Source organism: Myotis yumanensis, unplaced genomic scaffold (genome assembly GCF_028538775.1).
Source record: "Myotis yumanensis isolate MYYU_CA2020_CCGP unplaced genomic scaffold, mMyoYum1.0.hap1 SCAF_5, whole genome shotgun sequence".
Taxonomy (NCBI): domain Eukaryota; kingdom Metazoa; phylum Chordata; class Mammalia; order Chiroptera; family Vespertilionidae; genus Myotis; species Myotis yumanensis.
In genome coordinates this window covers 9,006,347-9,026,912 of record NW_027223756.1, presented here as the reverse complement: position 1 = coordinate 9,026,912, position 20,566 = coordinate 9,006,347, and the positions used below count along the sequence as shown (strand labels likewise).

Sequence of the window (20,566 nt, the reverse complement as noted above, 5' to 3'; positions counted from 1 at the left end):
TTGCTTCAGTGAGGTTCAGTGTTTGGGATTGGAGGTCTTGAAGTGATACCTAATTTAGGAAGACTGTGACAAAATTTATCACTAATTACCTGTCCATCAAATGGGAATCAATGCCATCAGCAACATACGATGGTGATAATGTTATCATTTATCGAGTGATTAGTATTCTAAGCACTTTGCATGTATGCTCACACTTTAACTTTACTCCATCACTAGCTCAGAGTTTAGTAAAATAACGTGGTCAGGGTCACCCATAATTGGCTTGTGAGTGGCAGATCTAGGACTTGAACCTAGGAAGTCTAACTTCTGAGAACCTTGTATGGTCTCCCCTTCATATATATGTTCGATGCCCTTAAATGGTTAGCGTTTATCAACCCTAGAGATTCATTAGAATCACCTGAGGACCTCTTCCTGGACCCACTCCCACATGCATGTCTGTCATTTATCTGGGTGGGCATTTTGTTGGATTTCCAGTGGGGCTCCCACCAAGGTGCCATGGTGAGTGTGTTCCCTGCCTGTGAAAACTCACTCACTGTCTGTGAAGAGTGGAAGCTCCTCATTCTATTTATAAGTTCCTTATGCCTTGCTATAACCATAGCAAAGAAGGGTACTTGCCCCCACCATCTACTTTTGGAGAAATGGAGCTGGAAGTCCACCTTCTTTGCAATTAATGTCTGAACTCTTGTTAGCAACCTGCTTTTCATATTCTCAACCGAAGGCTTTCCATCTCTACCCCCCACCATCTGCCTCTCATGTTCATTTTAATAGTATTTTACCTCTAAAAAGTTATCTATTGGCAAAAAAAAAAAAATGTTCTATAGCAGAGATTCTAAAAATTCACCTGTTCAAAGGAGTTAGGCAAATCAGGCAAATGAATGAAGAAGATAGGTCTTTACGTAGTGAGTGTTCCCTTTGTGAAAGACAGGGGTGATTATCACTGGGGCAGACTGAGGAGCACGCATCCCATTTCTAGGGGTACTCCCTCCTCTAATCTCACAAGGTAGCCACACAGAAATCCTGCTCACTGTTCTGGATCTTCCAGATTTTCAGGAGACTTCAGAAATCTATTTTTTTATTAATTTTGTTTTTCTGATGCAAAATTATTTGGTAGCTTGGTCCATTTTTTTTTCTAACACTGCACAGGTCAATATTGTGTCACCAGTAACAACACCAAAGAGCTTTTGTAGAGTTCAGAGAAAGTAGCTGCCTTTATTCGGCTACCTCTTTGCATTTTGAAATAATTAATCTTTCTTCACAAATTACCAAGGGCACTGGGTTCTAATCTTTGCCAGAAATGGGCATTCTGTCTTTAGACAAGGTGCAGCATTTGGTGGACCTGCTTCCTCTTCTGTGAAATTGAGCAGAGAGGGCATTATAGACTTGTAGAGGGCATTAAAGGCGGGGTCTCTGGAGAAAGGCTGGTGAAGATGGGACCCTCTTGCTGTGACTTACCAGCGCTGTGATTTTAAATGAGTTGTTTAGCATTCAGAGCCTGATTTTTCTCACTGAAAAATGGATATATCAGATATTGACTTGCACAGTTATCCTGAGGATTAAATTAAATTGTATTTATAATGTTCTTAGGAGTAAAACACTGGCCCTGGTAATGAAAGATATGCTTAATGAGTGTCATGTTTATAGTAGACTAAAATCAGGCAAACCATAGCCCAGTACTTTGTCTCATTGTCTTGTTGGCCTCAAGCATTGGGCAAACTTGCTTGCTCCTCCTTTACTTACCTTCCATTGACATATCAAGGTTTTTCCTCTATTATTCTTTCTTTTTTTAACAACAAAGAGCTTATGTATTTATTGTACTGAAGTAAAATAGACAGTATGATATATTTCTATAAACAGTTACCACCTAATAAAAGTTTCAATTCATCATGAAGATACAAGTCCAAACTTGTAAAACACATCCATTTTAAGTATTGCCTAGATTTTATTTAAATATTAATGACAGTGTTTGTGTAATATTCAAATCAGCTGATCATAGCTTTCATAAAACCAATCCTCAAATTAGTCACATATGCAGTATAAACTCAACTAAAATATATAATGCTCAGAAAAATACCCTTCCTCAATGTTTTCTCCTGCCACATGCTCACTTTGTGTAATAAACTAAAACATATTTTTTAAAATTATACAATGCAGTCTGCATTAATTAGTGCCAACAAAATGTATTGGATTTGAGATTTATGGTTTTAATGAATGGAGAAAGGAAGTTGATTTTTAAAATTGTTGACATTAACTTATGACTCCTCAATGTATTCTTATTAATCAGCCTTTACTTTTTTAACTTATCTTTATTGTTGAAAGTATTACAGATGTCACCTTTTCTTATTTTTCAAAAATTAGTGGGACCCACAGCTTCATGGTGATGGACAGAAATCCAATTCCTTAACTCTTTCCTTCCCCGTCTAATGTGACGTCATTGGTGGTTATGCTTGTAGAACCAGAGGAAATCTCTTTGGGATGATTAGAAGCAAAGTGTGATTAGTAATGAATATATGTATGTATTTTAAGAGGAGGGTTGTGTTAAATGTGAAGAGGCAATAAATACCTGTTAACCTTCCCAGAGGTCAACAGTCGGCCGGCTGGCTGGTTACACAGGGCAGCATGGGCAGCCGCAGCGTGATTCAGACCTAATCTTAGATCTGACGATAGTACTAGCAATTAGGGAAGCATCTCTGTAATAACAATCATCGATTTAGACCAAGAGGACAGGTCGCAGCTGTGGGGAGCTCGTGGAGAGAGAAGTCAGAACAATCCATGGATTCCTGAGAAGCAGGCCTCAAGCTATCTCTTTTCAGTATGTTAGCTTTCAATTCCTCTTGATTATAATTTACTGAAAAACATTTTTAAAATACACGTATGACTCTTGGGATGCAGATTGTTCACAGTCCTTTTTTTCCCCCCAACATGCTAATAGGTTGGGATTACACATCTTTCTTATTAGTAATGCTATTGTGGATTTAAATCTCTATCTCAAACCATGATTGACACAAACATTGTGTTTCAGCTTTTATTATTTTTTCTCAAGAACTGAGCTCGAATTGTACTATCGCAAACCCATGTCTTTTGAGGATATATAACAATTCAGTTTTGTCTCCTTTGAAATGCTGGTGTTTGTAAACAAGAGAGCTGCCACCCTAGACTTCAATCCTCTCCTTTCACTTCTTGACAATCTTGAGAGAAGAAAAGTTTTTACTCCTCTTTGTGTTTGAAAGAAATCTGGGGCTCTGGTCTACCTCATGGGCCCACGTTATTTTTCGTCTTCCCCACCCCCTACTTCCCCTGACCCTTAAGATAACAGAAATGAGTTCCTTGGCTTCTCCCCATAAGAAAGGTAATGTCTCAATGCATGACTGTCTTGGAATAATCCTATATAGCCAAAGCATAGTATGCAAGTTGTACCCTAGACCAGGAGGTCATCTGGGAGTTGGACTAGGGGGCATGGCCGGTCAGGGCAAAGGAGAGAGTACCCAGCCTGTGGCTGGCAGCCACTAGGCACCCTACCAGTGCACGAGTTTCATACACTGGGCCTCTAGTTAATAATAATAATAGTGTGAGAATGTTTTGCATTTATGCCTGCTTTCAATTTTTTTTCTGAATCTCATAAAAACACTAAAAAGTAAGAAGAGAGACAGAATGGAAAAGACTGGGTTCATTCACTCATTCTCTCATTTGTGCATCCATTCCACAATGTTTAATAAGTAACTATGTGGGCTAGATATTATTCTGGGAGCAAGGTCTACAATGTGAAAAGGGAAGACAAGATCTCAATGCATTTCATGGGAAGGACCAGGCAATAATTGCATAAATGAATGAATAGGATCATTTCACATAGTGCTATTGCTGTGAAGAAAATAATACGGGATGATGGTTTAGATTGGGTTCTCAGAGAAGGCTGTGCAGGGGCGGTGACATTTGAGCTGAGACCTAAATGACAAAAAGAAAGCCATGGTGAGGTCTGGGGAACGTAAGCCAAATTCAAAGACCCTGAGGTGTGAAGACCAGTCGAGTGCAGAGAATGGCAAGAGACATGAGGCAAAGCGTCAGGTCATTTTGGACCTTCTATGCCATGGAAAGGATATGAACTTGGAACCATTGCTTCACTGCCTGCAATATGTCTGAGGGATAAGAACTTCCCCGGTACCTTTTCTTCTGATTGGATGTAGAACTGTAGCAATCTCCTATAAACACAAGTAGACTTGTGCCAATGGCACCACTCCACTATGAGCTCATGGGGTGGAGCTTCTGCCTCATTCATTTTTTGTATTCCTGGAGACCCAGCATAAGATCTGGTGTGTAATTAGCAAGTATGTTTGATAAGCTGAGCCGGAGTGTTGTCAAAGTGTGGCCAGGTCCCACCTGCATCAAAGTCTTCAGGGAGAGGCATATTTAAGATGAGGCTTCCAAGCCCTCCCTCCAGGCTAATGAACCAGACTTTCTGGAAGTGGAGCTTTCATTCTGCATTTTCAGCCAGCTCCTGGAGCAACTCTTATGCATAGGAAATGTGAGAACTGACCTCCTTTTCATTTCTCCCAAGAAGTGCCTACTATATTACACAAATCTCAAAGGCACAAATATTTAGGCTAATATGTTGTATATTCATGAGAGGTTCCTGCTGACAGCTGCACGTGTGTACACTATTTTCTATACTGGTTCTTAATAAGATGACACAAGTGTGTCAATTTGTAGCAGACTTACAACGCATCCTTATTAATTCAAGCGAAATGAGTGAAATTGGGAGATTCATTCTGTTATGACTCTTGTTCTATTCCATTCACTTGATTCTATTATCAGAAGTAAACTGGAGCTTGGCTAAGGATGACACGCGACAAGGAGCAGCCCGGTTGGGGTGCCCATGCCCACATACCTCTGTAACACAAGAGCTCAGGACTGAGATCTCTAGGCAAAAGCTGAGGGATGCGGAGTTGCATAAACAGCATAGGCTGCCAGAATGAACTGATGTTTAAAAGAAGAAGAATTGGAGGAAACAGTGAGTTGAGGTTCAGACTAAACTACCTTTGGCAAGTTCTGTCCAAATATTGGCGAAGGCTTGGGTTGCTTTGCTCCCCCGTTTCCGTGGTTAGAAAGGTAGCAGGGAGAAAGACTGAACATTAAGATGAAGCCATACCACACAGTTTGAGTGAGAGCAATGTCCCTGCACCAAGTACAAGGTGTTTTCGCAAATCCCTCACACACTGTAGGCGTGACAGTCGCTTCAAGTAGCGTTTCCAAGGAGGAAAATGACAGACCCTCGGTCGGGAGGAGGGATGTGGCTTTCGAGCTATTTTTGCTGTGTGTGTGTTTCAACCCAAAAGCTGAAGAGGAGGTCGGGAGGACGGGAAGCCCTTCGCGTCACCTTTTGGGTTTGGGTTTTGTTCTCACTCTTTCACTGTCTTGTCAAAGCTGCCCGTGTTACCGTCCACTTCCTCCTACACTCTCTGTTTCCCAACAAAATGCAGAATTGTTTGTGCTTGTGGCAGGGAAAACAGAAAAGCAGGCCTTTTAAAAACACAATCCTCTTAAAATCTTGTCCCATGAAAAATAAAGTAGGTAGAATGCCACTGCATAAGATGGCAGAGGGTGAGATTCGTTTTGGGGCTCCTAGTCCAAGTAGGGCTGTCCTTGCTTGTTCCAGAGCCAACTGCTTCCAACATGGGTCGTTTAATCAAGTCCCCAATCCCTCCCCTGATAAAAGGGCACTGGATGTGTTTCCCTGGTTCACATGGAGTCCTCCCTATTATTATTTTTGTTGTCCTGTTTTAGTCAATGACAGGATTTCTGCGGTAAATTACCTGGCAGGATGGACTCCCCTTTTCCCAGCCTATCTGCTTTCTCTGCACCATTTCAAAAAACACATGAGGATTTTTTCTTACCTTTCTTCAGCTTCATTCCCAGCACCTCTAGACAATGTAGCCAGTGCAATTTTAATTTCCTTCTTAACCCTGTATTTGCCACCAGACCCGACATTATTATCACCTGGCAGTCTGCAGGCTGCATCATGGCCAACATAACCTTGCTTAGCCAGCAAAGTGGTTTTTAAAATTGAATTTGAACGTCTTTGGATGAGTCAACTCCCCGCTAGCCACCATGGCCTCACACCTGGCTGCTTCACACACTGGTCTCTGGAGGAATCCTGGCAAGGACAGCCCCAGTATTGAGCTTCGGCTACACCTCCCTCTTCCTTTCTGCTTGTGCAACTGCTGAGTTTAAGGCAGTGCGTTTGTGTGTTGGTTGTGTGTGTATGTGTTGATAGTGTGTGTTGGTTGTGCGTGTATGTGTTGATAGTGTGTGTTGGTTGTGCGTGTATGTGTTGATAGTGCGTGTTGGTTGTGCGAGGATGTGTTGATAGTGCATGTTGGTTGTGTCTGTTTGTTGATAGTGTGTGTTGGTTGTGTGTGTATGAATTAGTTCAGGGAGTTGTAAGTCAGTTTTGCATGCTTTGGTTGTATGCATTAGTTGTGTGGGCACATGTGTTGTGTTCCTTGTTGGTGTTGAGTAGGGATGTTAGGGAAACAGCTGGTTGCTTTGGGGGTGTTTCTTTCTTTTTTTCTTCCAGTTATAGCCAGATAATGTCTATCTCCTTCAGGAGATTTCAATAACTATTTAAACTTTTAGGTGGTTTTCATGTTTTATTTGCCACTACTTACCATATAAGTTATCTACTATTCTTACCCTCCCCAAAGACAAAATCCTAATAAAACAAGTTATTCATCCAGTTAAAAAGAGTGATCTGGGCCTCACATATTCGACTCTCTCAGCTAAGACGTAAGGGCTCAAGAACTTTTCTTTAACACCAGATGATGGTATTTTTTTTAACTTAGGACTTCACAACCAGAAAATATGTTGGGAATGACAAGATATATTTTTAATCCCCTTACCAGCCACTTAGCTGAAGTGTTTATCTGCAGATACATCACGTGGTATCATAGAGCTATAAACAAGGTGCTTCTGGCATTAACTCCCATCCTATTTCACTAAGGAACTGTTCACCCTCTTAACCGATTGCTGGTTTTCTGTGTTCCATTCCTTGTGGCATCATTTACCAAATCACTCCCTGAATCATGGCCAGCTTTCCCAAAACGGAGAACTCTCACACTGCTTTTCAGCCTCACCTTCACCACCTGTACTCTGGTCCCAGCCACTGCTCTTCCTACTTTGCTCTTTGCAATCTGTTTGCAAAGCAAGGACTAAGATGGGTTTGCACAGCGTCTGCTGTAGCTGCCTGTTCAATCCCCTGTGCTGTGATGTAATATACAAGAACCGTTTCCTGGTTAACGAACCCCCCACTATTTAGATTTACCTTTCCATCCACGTTTACCTTAGCTATTCTATTATCATTTAGCACTTTACTGAAATTCTATGATTTAATCATTGCTTATCTAGTTTTTTAGGGACTCTATTTACAACAATGTTTATGAATTATGACACATTTACTGCTGTGTGGGTGGGTAATCATTTTTGTGTCTCTGTTTATCTCAGATAAGGAATAAATAAGGGAGAGGTAAAAACAAATGTAAATTAGATAAGAAAAGTCTTCTCAGGTGTATCAGTTATCTACTGCTGTGTAACAAATGACCCCCCCTTTAGTGTATTAAGGCAATAATAAACATTTGATAATGCTCACTATCATTTCTGATAATGGTCAGACATTTGGGAATGGATGGATTAGGCAGTTCTGGCTCGAGACCTCCCATGAAGTTGCAGGCAAGATGCGTGCCTGGACTGTAGCATCTGGAGGCTTCACTGGGGCCCAAGGATGGTTTCCTAGGGAGCTGATTCCCATGGCTGGCATGTGGGGGCTGGCTCTGGGCATTAGGCTCCAGTGTTCCCCTTGACGGGGTATCTCCACAGGTTACTTGAATGTCCTCATGGTGGTTTGCTTTTCCCAAAGCAGGAGAAGAAGGAAGAATCTCTCTTGTGACTCAGCCTTGGGACCAACTGTTATTTCTGCCACATACTGTTCCTTAGAAGGGCATCATTGTGCTCAGCCCACATTCAAGGGAAGAGGGACTAGATTCTGCCTTTGGGAGGGGAAAGCCTCAAAGAATTTGTAAACATTTTAAAACAACCACATCACATTCCTGTAATATTTGATTGTTTACAATACCCATTACTGCCGCAAAATACTGACAATCTATTCCAATTTGCAGCAGTAATTGGTATTGTAAATAGATTGTCAGTATTTTTTTCTTCATCAGTCTCAAAATGTGATCAGAAGGCCACTGGGAGACAAGGTCTTTCCAGGTACACAGAATGGCCTCAGGGTGGACAATGTGATGTGGTCAGTGACGGCTTCCCAGAGTGGTTGATATGTTTAATAAAATTAAGACCATTTGTCGGTGCTGTATATAAAACAATTCCAGTCTTCCCTACTCATTTGACTAAGTGGTTTGTTGTTGTTTTTTAATGGAAAACAGAAACATGACTAGGCCGGTGGTTTATAAACCATAGGTTTTACATGTAACTCAGCTGAAGCTTTTTAAAAAGAAAGATTCCTGGCTCGTAGCCCAGATCTACTAAATTATAAGTTCTAGGGAATAGATCCCTGAGAATTGTTACAGTTTTTTAAAGCTCTGGGTGATTCTGATATTAGAGCCATGTTTGGGAACCATGGCCATACTTCACCAAATTTATTCACCAACTCAAATCACTTGCAAAGAAAACGGGAAATCATTGACACTCTTGTGACAATCAACCTTATTTTGCTTTCAGAAAAGTCTCTCTGGGTTTCTAGGCACTTTCCCCAAAAGAGGCCCTGACTGACAATGACTACTGGTTCTGTAGCTGCGTCCCCCAAGGCAGTAACATGAGGGGCCCACACAGTGGTAAGGGCACTGGCCCAGAAATGCATCCATTGTCCACGCTTCCCAAAGACAATGACTCTCTTTCTTATTAGAGTTGTCCTCCTTTTACCCAAAGGCTTTCCATGCAACCGAGGGAGCATAACAATGGCTGGGAAAGGAAATGTCTTCATTGATTTCCAGTTCGTGAATTGAAGCCTCCATGAAAATGGCACAGGCTTGTTTAACAGTGTCGATTTGTGGAATTGAGGGGAGGAGTGTTAAAACCCATCCATTTCCCCCAATGTTTGAACCACGCTAATGAATTAATCCATAGATAATGGATTGAATTCACTGCAATTACCGCAGTAGGTAAGGCTTGTTAAAAAGAGGTAAGGCAACAGACTAAAGAAAACAGCATTTCAGCTATTAACTGAATTTCATCTGGGCTCTGATAATTTAGCCTATAAGTTTCCTTTGAAAGAGAGATTGTGTGGTCCCATGATCAATGTGTAAACCAAATGCTGGAGTTCACCTGTTGATGTTACACTGCGGAAAAATAGGATAATTTTGACAACCATTTTCCCAGCAGCCTGGAGATTCCTAAGATATATATTTGATATAGCCCAGTAAATCTTTAAAAACACAAGGCTTTGATTCCTCCAGACAGGAAGCTCATCCTTGCTTCACCACCACCCCTTATTTATTACCTTAAATTACCCAGTTCCACTGAGAGATCCACATTATTTTGAATAAGCTGCTAAAGAATAAGTGTCCATGGGTGTTACACAAAACAAGGATGATCGCAAAAAAATGCTTTATATGTCTAAAGAAATTTGCAGTTGAAAAACAATGTTATGGAGATCGCTCTCTGCATATCAGATTTCTGTGCCCATACAGGGGAAGTTTAATACACACCCAAGCCCTCATAAGGCTGCCTTATACAATGTGGAAGCTGAATTTGAGTAGCTCACCTGCATTTATCTTTGAATTCTTACTTCTACCACTGTATTCAGGTCTTTGTTTCTCTTTATTTTTTCCATAAGAAAGCTCCTAAGTGATTTCTCCTTCTCCATCTTATATGTTCCTGGCATATGAATTGTTTCCAAAGCCATTGTTGTCATCTTGCTGCCCTGCTCAAAAATCTCAGTTGTTTCCCTTACTTTTTTGGGGTGATCCAAAATTGGCCATTCAACATGTAAGGCCCTTCCTGATCTCATTTTCCTTATATTCCAACATTGATTTCATTATCTTCCCTCATGGAGCTATGCTTTATATGTTCTTCCTTCTTTGCTCATGTTCTGGAATATCTCCTCCTAGAATGGAGATCTGTGTCCTCAAGATACACTCTAGGTCCCAGTCAACGTCTCCTCCTTTCTAAAACGTTCTTCTCCTCATGCACATGGATTCTGCTCACCTTTTAATGTTTATTTTTCAAGTCTTATTGTTATTCTGGAATGTAAATGTCTTTTTAATTAAAGTATAGTTAACATACAATATTATTAGTTTCAGGTGTATAACATAGTGAGATTTCACATTTATATACCTTACAAAGTGATCACAAAAAGTCCACTATCTATATGTCACTATAAAAATTTATTGTGATAGCCCAGCCAGTGTAGCCCTGTGATTGAGCATTTACCTATGAACCAAGAGGTCACAGTTCCATTCCTGGTCAGGGCACAATCCCCAGAATGTGATGTGCAGGAGGCAGCTGATCAATTATTCTCTCTCATCATTGATGTTTCTAGCTCTCTCTCCTTCTCCCTTCCTCTTTGAAATCAATAAAAATATATTTATTAAAAAGTCATTGTGATGTTATTTACTTTATTCCTGATGCTGTACTTTATACCCTTGTGATTTATCTCTCTATATAAAAGCCTAATATGTAAAGTGTCCCCTCGGGAGTTCGACCAACTGGGAGTTTAATCACTCCCTATGATGTGCGCTGACCACCAGGGGGCGGCATGGAATGAAGGAAGGCCCCAGCCGGCAGCCAGCAGCCGGTAGCCACTAGGGACCCTACCTGTGCATGAATTGCGTGCACTGGGCCTCTCATTATGTTATGTATGTACCTCTTAATCCCCTGCACTTTTTTGCCCATACCCCTACCACCCAACTTTCTGGCAACTATCAGTTTTTCTGTATCTATGAGTCTGTTTTGTTTGCTCGTGTGTTTAGATTTTTAGATTCCACACATAAGTGAAATGATAAAGTATTTGTCTTTTTCTGACATATCTCACTTCACACAACACCCTCCAGGTCTATCTATGTAATTTTTAATGGCAGTGGGGCACAGTCTGGCAGTGTAAAGTGATATAGAGAATGTAGGCTTTAGAGTGAGCTGGCCTGGACTTAAATTCTGCTTCTGCCACTTGCTAATTACAAGACCTGAAGCAAATAACCTTCCTGGCTTGAGTTTCATTTGTAAACAAAGGCAATAATACCTACCTTTTAGGAACATGGTGGGAGTTAAGTAAGGATAGAGAAAGCCTTTAGCACAGTGTTATTGTTGCTAATATTCTGTAGTTGACCATCTACTCCTGCTGCCCTTATATGACTCATTCACTTTTAAAATATGGTTTTATTGATTTGTGTGTGTGTGAGAGAGAGAGGCGGGGCGGGGGCGGGGGGAGAGAATTGATGAGAAACAACATCAATAGGCTGCCTCATGCATGCCCCCTGCCAGGGATCGTGCCCACAACCTAGGCTTATCCCCTGACCGGGAAAGGAACTGGTGACCTCTTGGTGCATGAGTCTATGGTCAACCAGTGAGCCACATCAGCCAGGCACTCAATGACTTTTCAGCTATGAGTTGCTTGTGTTGTGTTTCAGGTATATTGGCAAGCACCCAAAAGAAGCTTGTGCCATTGAATCTCTACAGTTGAATCTGGCATAGAGCTTTCCATAAAGTACTGATAATAGATAATTATCGTAACTTATTAAGCACTTACTATAAGTCAAGTACTCTGCTCTATTAACCCTCATAACAATCTAGGAAGTATATCCTATTATCATCACTATTTTCTGCATCAGAAAGGTTGGTCTTAGAGATTTAAGGTCATATAGCATAAAAAAGGTTGACCCAGGCTAAGTAGTTTAGTATTAAAAATTTCACTTATAGAAGAATGAAAAAATAGAGATAAGTAAAGAGAGACATAGGTATAAATCCAGCTTGACCACTTTCAGATGGATACCCTTGGGTGGATTCCCTAATCTCTAGGGGCCTCAGTCTGTTCGTCTATAAAGGAGGATATTAACAATATTTACCGTCTAGAGTTCTTGTGAGAATTAAATGAGATAACCCATGTTAAAGTACCTGGCAAGTACTAAAAGCTCTATAAACGTTAACTATTAATATTTAATCATTTTTCCCATACAATCTGTGCGCTTAAATCTTATACTCATTTTTCGATTAGTTTGTATCACACCACAGTCTCTCTGGACCCAAACAGATGAAGTAAGTTACAGAAAATCCAGGACTGAGCAGGTGCGTGAATTGGCTTTACACTAGAACATAAAGAAGGGTGGTGTTTCCCAGATTCTGAACACTTTCGAGGCTCATAGATGGGGTGATAATAACATTCCGTGCTCACCTTTGTAGTGCCCAGTAGATACAGATGTCTGGTTTTCTCATTATTATAGAGAGTCAACTACATTAAGGCAATAAAACTCCCTGGGATTTGGGGAAGTTATTGCTCTTCTTGTCCCTGATGATACCACCCAGGGTGTGTTATAATCACATGGAAATGCACTACTTGTTATATCTTGTGATTCAGTCTCTATGTAAAAATTTTTTAAAAGGAAGAAGAAATGGGACAATAATTTTGGAAATTCTAGTTTATTCCTTTGGGTGACATAGAAGGTCCAGGCAATATATGGTCATTTCAGGGACTACTGGTCTCAAAAACAAAATCTCTGATTCGACCCTCACACTTCCCCAAACATTTATTATTTAAAATATAATCACCATGTTTAGGATATTTAAAGGAAAACTGAAACAGTATTCTAGGAATGTACTAAGAGCATCACTTCTCAGAGGAGAAATTAGCAAGGCAGAAATACGTGGAGCTATATCCATGATCAGCTATTCTCTACCAGGAAAACCTCTGAGTGGGAAATCACTTCCTCAGGCAAAATGATAAAGAAGATAGATTGTTTTCAATCCACTTAGAAAACTGCTCCCCAATGTTCTCATGTCACCCCAACAGGGTTGTGGGCCACTGGCAGAGATTGCTCCTTTCTCATAGTTCTACTTGTGGTTGTTATTCATTCTTTCACTCATTCAACAGTTACTCATTGAATACCAACTATGTGCCGTGTTCTGTTGTAGCTGTCTAGGATGTAAAGAAAATGAGATCCCGACCCTCTTGATCCTGTATTGTAGTCGCAAAAGATAGCAAGTTTGGAAGGAAATAAACACAATAACTTCAGCTAGTGAATGGGCTATGAAGAAAATACAATGAAATAATTGGATGGAAGATGACAAAGAGAGGGGCCACTTCACTGAGGGTGGTCAGGGCAGGCTTCACTGAGAGTGTGACATTTGAGCTGAAGCTTGAACGGTCAGAAGGTGCCATCAATGGAAGCATCCAACTCTTCCAGAAAGTAGAAATCACTATAGCAAAGGTCCTAAAATAGAACCCAGCTGGGTGTGTCCAGAGATAGAAAGAAGTTAGACATGGCTGAAATGTAGAGAGTGAGGAGGAGGGGACAGTAGATGATGTAAGTGCACCCAAGTTATATATGGTCTTCCAGGCTTAACATGGAGTATAACAGGATTTTTACTGCCCCTCCAATAGAGGTCTTTGAAGGTGGAAATTAGCTAACATTTGTTCAGTATTTACCGTATTTCTACTACATTCCACTTTACACCACTTATTTAACCTTCACAAATAATATGTAAAACATCTATACCAGTGGTCAGCAAACTCATTAGTCAACAGAGCCAAATATCAACAGTACAACGATTGAAATTTCTTTTGAGAGCCAAATTTTTTAAACTTAAACTATATAGGTAGGTACATTGTTATTAACTTAATTAGGGTACTCCTAAGGCTTAGGAAGAGCCACACTCAAGGGGCCAAAGAGCCACATGTGGCTCACGAACCACAGTTTGCCGACCACTGATCTATACTAATAAAAGCCTAGGTGACTGTCACACCCTCGCATCATCACAAGATGGCCACCCCAAGATGGCCACCACAAGATGGCTGGCACAAGATGGCCAGCAGGGGAGGGCAGTTGTGGGCAATCAGGCCAGCAGGGGAGGGCAGGTGGGGGTGAACAGACCAGCAGGGGAGGCAGTTGGGGGCAATCAGGTCGGCAGGGGAGCAGTTAGGCATCAATCAGGCCAGCAGGGGAACAGTTAGGGGGTGATCAGGCTGGCAGGCAGAAGCGGTCCCTGTGGGATCGGGCCTAAACTGGCAGTCAGACATCCCCCGAGGGGTCCCAGATTGGAGAGGGTGCAGGCTGGGCTGAGGGACAACCACCCCCAGTGCATGAATTTCATGCACCGGGCCTCTAGTATGTTATAATGCCCATTTTACAGATGGGACAAGTACAATTCAGAGAGGTGAAATGATTGCCCATGGCTAGTAATTAAGACCTGGAGATTGAACCCAAGTCTGTCTGACTCCCTAGCCCATGTATTTACACCACACAGCCTAAGTAATTGCTGAATCAATGCTACATACATTCATTCTAAAGAAGTGGATGCCAACTCAGTTACAAACTCATACAAGTATTCACATTTTAAAACAGAAAAATCCAGTGTTGAGAGCAAGGAGATGAATTACTCATGGCAAAGTTTAAAATAAAGATGAGGAGAACTTTTTTTAAGTCTACAAAGAGCAAAGTGGCTTCCAGGTATGACTTTTGTCTTCTCTATCCTTCCTTTATCCGACCATCCAGTTCTGATGAATTTACTTTATTAGTGCCTCTCTGTCTACTCTACTCTACTCTTCACAGCTGCTACCCCATCCAAGTCTCTGTCAGTTCTCACCTCCATGTAGTCCTGCCAATCACTTCTCTACCATGCAACCAGACCAATCATTCTGAAGTAGAAATTACATCATTGCACCTGTATTGTACCTTTCTAAATCACTAGGGAGGAGCTTCCCATTGTCATTAGAATAGAGACCAAATTGCTTTCCATGGTCTAGAAAGCCTGGCCCTCACTTCCTATGAATCCTCACCTTAGTCTCTGAGTGCCTACTCAGGGACCATCTTCCTTGTCTTCTGATTGGCATTGCTTCTTCCCACTCTAAGCTCATGTCACCTTCCTAAGAAACTTCTCCTTACCTCCTACCCTCTTACCCTTTACCCATTCACTTCCACTCCTCCTTTAGATTTTGCTTCAAACTCTGCTTCATTAAAGTCCTCCCTGACCCCTCAATTCTCTACCACCCCAGACTAGGTCAGGATGCCTATCACACACTCTCATAAACACATTGACCTTCTTTTTCATAACCCAGATTTTGTATTATTGTGATCTATTTATTTATCGGGTTAGTTATCTGCTCCTTTCCCTTGATTATGGGTGCTGTGAGGCCAGGAGATGGTTCTGTTTGCCTCACATTGGACCCTCAGGACCTACCATGAAGTCTGCTACTCGGTGCATGTTTAGCAAATTCTTACTAATCCTGGCAATATGTTTACTGCCAAAGAAATGACAGTGAGTGGACCTAATTCTGCCATACTTTGTCTGCAAGGATGAAGTGAGGGTTTTCAACAGCACCCGTGTAGGTTCCCTTCCCAAGCCTTTCAGCCCCCTTGAAAGATCTGTAGAAACTCCCTGTTGAGGAGAGAGAAGTAGAGAGTTGTTGCCCAACTGGTCCTGCTGATCCTGACAGCATTTGTGAGGCAGAGTGTCCTGGACCCAAATATACCAGGTAACCCCACAGGAAAGAGAAAGCTCTCAGAGAAAATCGTTCCATATTCTTGCTGAATAAAGTGGCCTGTTATGAAGTATGTGAATACATATAAACGTAATAAAATGCCAAAGTGACACTGGAGGAGAGAATCAATAAATCTACTCAGCATTACATGTTGAATCAGCTTTTTAATACCTATTTGTCAGGCAGCCACCCACCAGTGCCATAGTGAAATAAAGCAAGTTGAGAGAAATAAACCAATTATGGGTTCTGAAGTGAATAAACTTCCCCTCCTTTACTTTTTTGGATCCAATGTAAGTGACTGTTATATGCATGTTTGCCCACACTTGCATGCACACACACATTCAGGTATATGTGTAAAGTAAAGTATCCAGCACAAGTAGGTACTATAAAAATCTACCTATTTTTATTCAACATAATTCTTTATTTACTTATTCACTCATTCATTCTTTTTCATTCTTTTATTATTCCCTTAAGGGAAATGCTCTACTCTTGTTTACATTGACAAAAACAAACAAACCGAAGTTGATATGGCTTTACAAACATTTTATCACTTCAAAATATAATTTCTCAGTCACTATCTGATATCATATTCTGAAGTAAAATTGAAAGAATTTAAACATTGCAAGTAGGGAGCTAGTAGAAGGAGAAATTGAAAATACTTGCAAGCTTTCTAGATTACATAGTAAAGAATATCACTGAAAGAGCAAACCTAGGAGGAAACAAGTTTAGCTTTGGTATTTTGAGTTTGAGTTTGAGGTGTTGGTGTAAGGCAATAACTGAAGTTAGAAGTTCAAACTGGAGCTAAATATTCGGTATCCAGCAGCATTTTGTAACGACCCAGAAATGGAAATAGAAAAGGCGATAATGCAGAACCTGAGTAGGCTCCCTAAGTAATTCGGGCGAAGAGATTTATCAGATATGGCCTCTCTGCTCCTAGAGTTTACATTCCTATCAGGTTGATGAGACATACTTGTCAACACTTACGTGTTCATAAAAGTTTGAGAAGAAATATTTAGGGCTAGAATTGTTGGCAAAAGCTTTCGTTAAAAAAAAAGTTAAGACTTGGAGGAAGCAAGATGGCGGCGATATAGGCAGACGCGTCCCAGGTCTTGTCCCGGAGCAAATGGAGTAAGCAGCTGAAACTAATAACACCCACCCCGAATTGGCAAATTTACTCAGCTGGTGAGACGGCTTGCAGCCTGGAAGGGCAGACCTCCCCTGGAAAGGTTAAAAACCAGGGATCTGGGCAGGAAAGTTTGCCAGACCTGAGCCCAGAGGGTCGGAGGGAGACCGCATGGCAGACAGCCGCGTCTCTTGGGACAGACACAGACCCTGACCAGGGTAAGGAGTTCCGCGGGTTTGCTGGCGCCAGGAGATTTGAGATTTGGATTTTGTGATTGCGGAGAACTGAGACTAAAGGGGGCATCCTGAGGAACTGATCAGACCGTGCAGTGCCCATAAGAGAGGAGCGTTTCCCAGACCATGCAGTGCTGGTAAGAGGAGCGTTTCCCAGACCGGTAAGAGGAGCGTTTCCGCGGCCGGCCGGCGTTTGTCTGTTTCTTTGTTTTCACTGAACCCTGCTCATAGGACAGTTCGGATACAGACACTCACCTGTGCTGAAGAGAGGGTGAAGGTGCAGACGAGGGGAATCTGGGGAGAGGCTGAGGAAAGAGGGGGAGCCGGAGGAGGTGGCAGCGAATTGAGTGCTGAGACCCCCCTGGGCCCAGGACTGGGGCAGCCATTCCTCCAGAGGGTGGAATTCCTCCCCCCAGCCCCCCAGGCAAGGAGCACAGCCACACCCAGATTCCACCCTGTATGAGATAAAGGACTAAAACAAGCTGATTAGTCCCTGGGAGTTACCAGGGTCTGGCCTATAGAGGGATTTTCAGTCCCACCAACAACACAGAGCAGGGTAAGGATTAAAAAAGGATAGAGAAGCTGTATAGCCTCAGAGGCCAACCCAAAAACACTGCCACCCAGAGGTTGAGCCACAAACTGACTCTTAGGGGAATACAAATTAAGGCAGACTGGATCACAAATACGGCCTGCTTTAAAATCAGGACTGTGATTTACAACACGGAGGAACAGTGTAATGCAGGCAACACTCTCCTAAATACCTGGCAGGACCAAGGCGAACCAGGCTGAAGAGTAGAAGAACCGAAAGACCATCACTACTGCAAATTTTTTCTTTTTCTTTTTCTTTTTAATTTTTTCACCTTTTTACTAAGAAACCAATTTTTTTTTCTCTTTTTCTTCTTTTTCCATCACCTGATTTTACCCTTTCAATTACCACATTTTTATTTTTAACCAGTATTATTACTCCTACCATTTTACCATTTTTTAAAGTGCCATTTTATTTTCTCTTTATTTTCTTTTGGGATTAGTGTTCTCCATTCTATTTTCATCGTTCCTTTAGCATTAATTTTCCCTATCTCAATTCCACCTCTTTGCTAAAACCCTCTTCCTTACTTTTCCCCTTTTGGTGTCCTGTTTCTCTTACCCTATTCCTGCTCCAGACTTTCCCAATTCCCTCTTTTTACCCCCTGTCTAATTCCACCCTACTTATATATCCTAGTTCCAATCTACTGCTCTAAATCCTTATACACCTATTCTTTATCCTTCTTCACTTTCCAACCATTTTTTTTCTCTCTTATCTTTCTATTGTTTTCTTGATTGTTGAATATATTGGGCTTTTTTTTTTTTTTTTTTTTTTTTTTTAATTTGTTTGTTTGTTTTGTTTTGTGTTTTTTCTTCTTTTTTAGGACTGGTTGTGAGGTTGTTTTTCTTTTTCTTTTTCTTTTTCTTTTTTTTTTTCTGCTGGTTTTTCCCTTCCCTCCCCCACCCCACCCCAGCTATTTTTGTGCTTCTGTTTTCCCTTACCCCTCTGGATATTATTGGTGGTTTGTAGTTTGCATTCATCTCCAGGGATCTGTTGCTGGAATTTGTTGAGATTAGTGGCAGTTCTATTGGAGTTTGCTCCTCATACGGGGAGTCTCTTCCCCACTTCTACTTCATTCTCTTTTTTCGCTCTCTTTTTTTCCCCCCTCTTTTTTCCCAATTCTATTTTTGCACTCCTTTTTTGTTTGTTTTTTTCTTATTTTTCTTTTCTGTTCTCTCTTTTATCTTCTTCTCTTCTTTCTCCCTTATCCCCTAATTCTCTTAATTCGGGTGGTCACCTTTATTTGGAGTTATTAATATTGTGAATATACTTGTGTTCAGTGCCTGGTACGTTGTGCCTTGCTCTGTTGTATTTTGTGCCTTTAAATCAACGCAGCAGATCCAAGCAACAGCAGCCCCCTGATCACCGCAGCCTCCTGATCACCACAGCCTCCTGATCACCACACCCTCTGTCTGTGGAACAGCAACTGTACGTGAAGCCTCCCCCCACCAGCCAGAAGAGCCAACACAGCTGTGAACAACACCCACCAGAGGAGCTGCTGCCAACTGGAAAGCAGCTGCTACCGCAACCGTCTCAGCAGCAACCACAACCCAAGGAGCCCCTGCCACCCAGGGAGCAGCCACTGAACACCTCAACACCTACATATGTCAGCGAGATCAAACATGGGTAGGCAAAGAAACCCCCAAAGGAAAGAAAAGGAGGACTCGCCAGAAAAGCAGCTAAGTGAGACAGAGATATGCAACATGACGGAAAAAGAATTCAGAATAAGGTTCCTAGAGTACATGCACCACATGTTCAAGAAGCAAGAAGAAACAGATGAAAAACTCAACTACTTATGCAAGAAGCTAGAAGAAACAGATGAAAAAATCAACAACTTAAGTAAGTCCCAAGAAGAAATGAAGAGTGACATAGCTTCAATAAAAAACTCCATTGAAAGTATCAACAGTAGACTGGGAGAAGCGGAGGACCGAATTAGTGAATTAGAAGACAAGGAAGCAAAACACACTCAAACTGTACGGCAAATGGAGAAAAAAATTAAAAGACAGGAGGAGAGCCTAAGGGAGCTTTGGGACAACATGAAACGAAACAACATACGAATAATAGGGGTGCCAGAACAACAGAAAGATGAACATGGATTAGAAAACCTATTCGAAGAAATAATATCAGAAAACTTCCCTGAGGTGGGGAAGAAAAAAGTCACACAAGCCCAGAGAGTCCCAAACAAGGTGAACCCGAAAAGACCCACACCAAGACACATCATAATTACCATGGCAAATGTTCAGGATAAAGAGAGAATCTTACAGGCTGCAAGAGAGAGACGGAAAGTAACATACAAGGGATCTCCCATTAGATTATCAAATGATTTCTCAACAGAAACACATCAGGCCAGAAAAGAATGGACGGAAATCTACAAAGTGATGCAAAGCAAAGGACTGAATCCAAGAATACTCTATCCAGCAAGGCTATCATTCAAAATTGAAGGGGAAATAAGAAGCTTCACAGACAAAAAAGGGCTAAGGGAGTTTATCACCACCAAGCCAGCCATGCAAGAAATGCTAAAGGGACTGGTGTAAAAAGAAGAAATATCAAGCTCAGAAAGAAAACAGCCACACACACACACACAAAAAGAAATGGCTACAAACAAATACCTTTCAATAATAACTTTAAATGTAAATGGACTAAATGCTCCAACCAAAAGACATCGAGTGGCTGAATGGATAAAAAAACATGACCCATACATCTGCTGTCTACAAGAGACCCACCTCATTAGAAGGGACTCACACAGACTGAAAGTGAAGGGATGGAAAAATATCTTTCACGCAAATGGAAAGGAAAAGAAAGCTGGGGTAGCAATACTTATATCTGACAAAGTACATCTCAAAGTGAAGGCCATAACCAGAGATAAGGAAGGCCACTTCATAATACTAAAGGGATCAATACAACAAGAAGATATAACCCTGGTAAACATATATGCA

The 20,566-nt window shown here is 41.4% G+C and overlaps 1 protein-coding gene across 6 annotated transcripts in view; it reads left to right on the top strand.

Annotated features, from left to right (window-relative positions):
* Nucleotides 1–20,566, top strand: part of TENM2 (teneurin transmembrane protein 2) — a 1,191,402-nt gene that overhangs the window by 590,075 nt on the left and 580,761 nt on the right. Inside the window, exon 1 of one of the 6 annotated variants that reach the window (XM_070414460.1) lies at nt 17,132–17,208. The exons of the other annotated variants lie outside the window; for them this stretch is intronic. The gene's annotated coding sequence lies outside the window, so the exon portion shown is untranslated. Of the gene's footprint in view, nt 1–17,131; nt 17,209–20,566 lie in introns of those variants that run through there. 6 annotated transcript variants of the gene reach the window in all.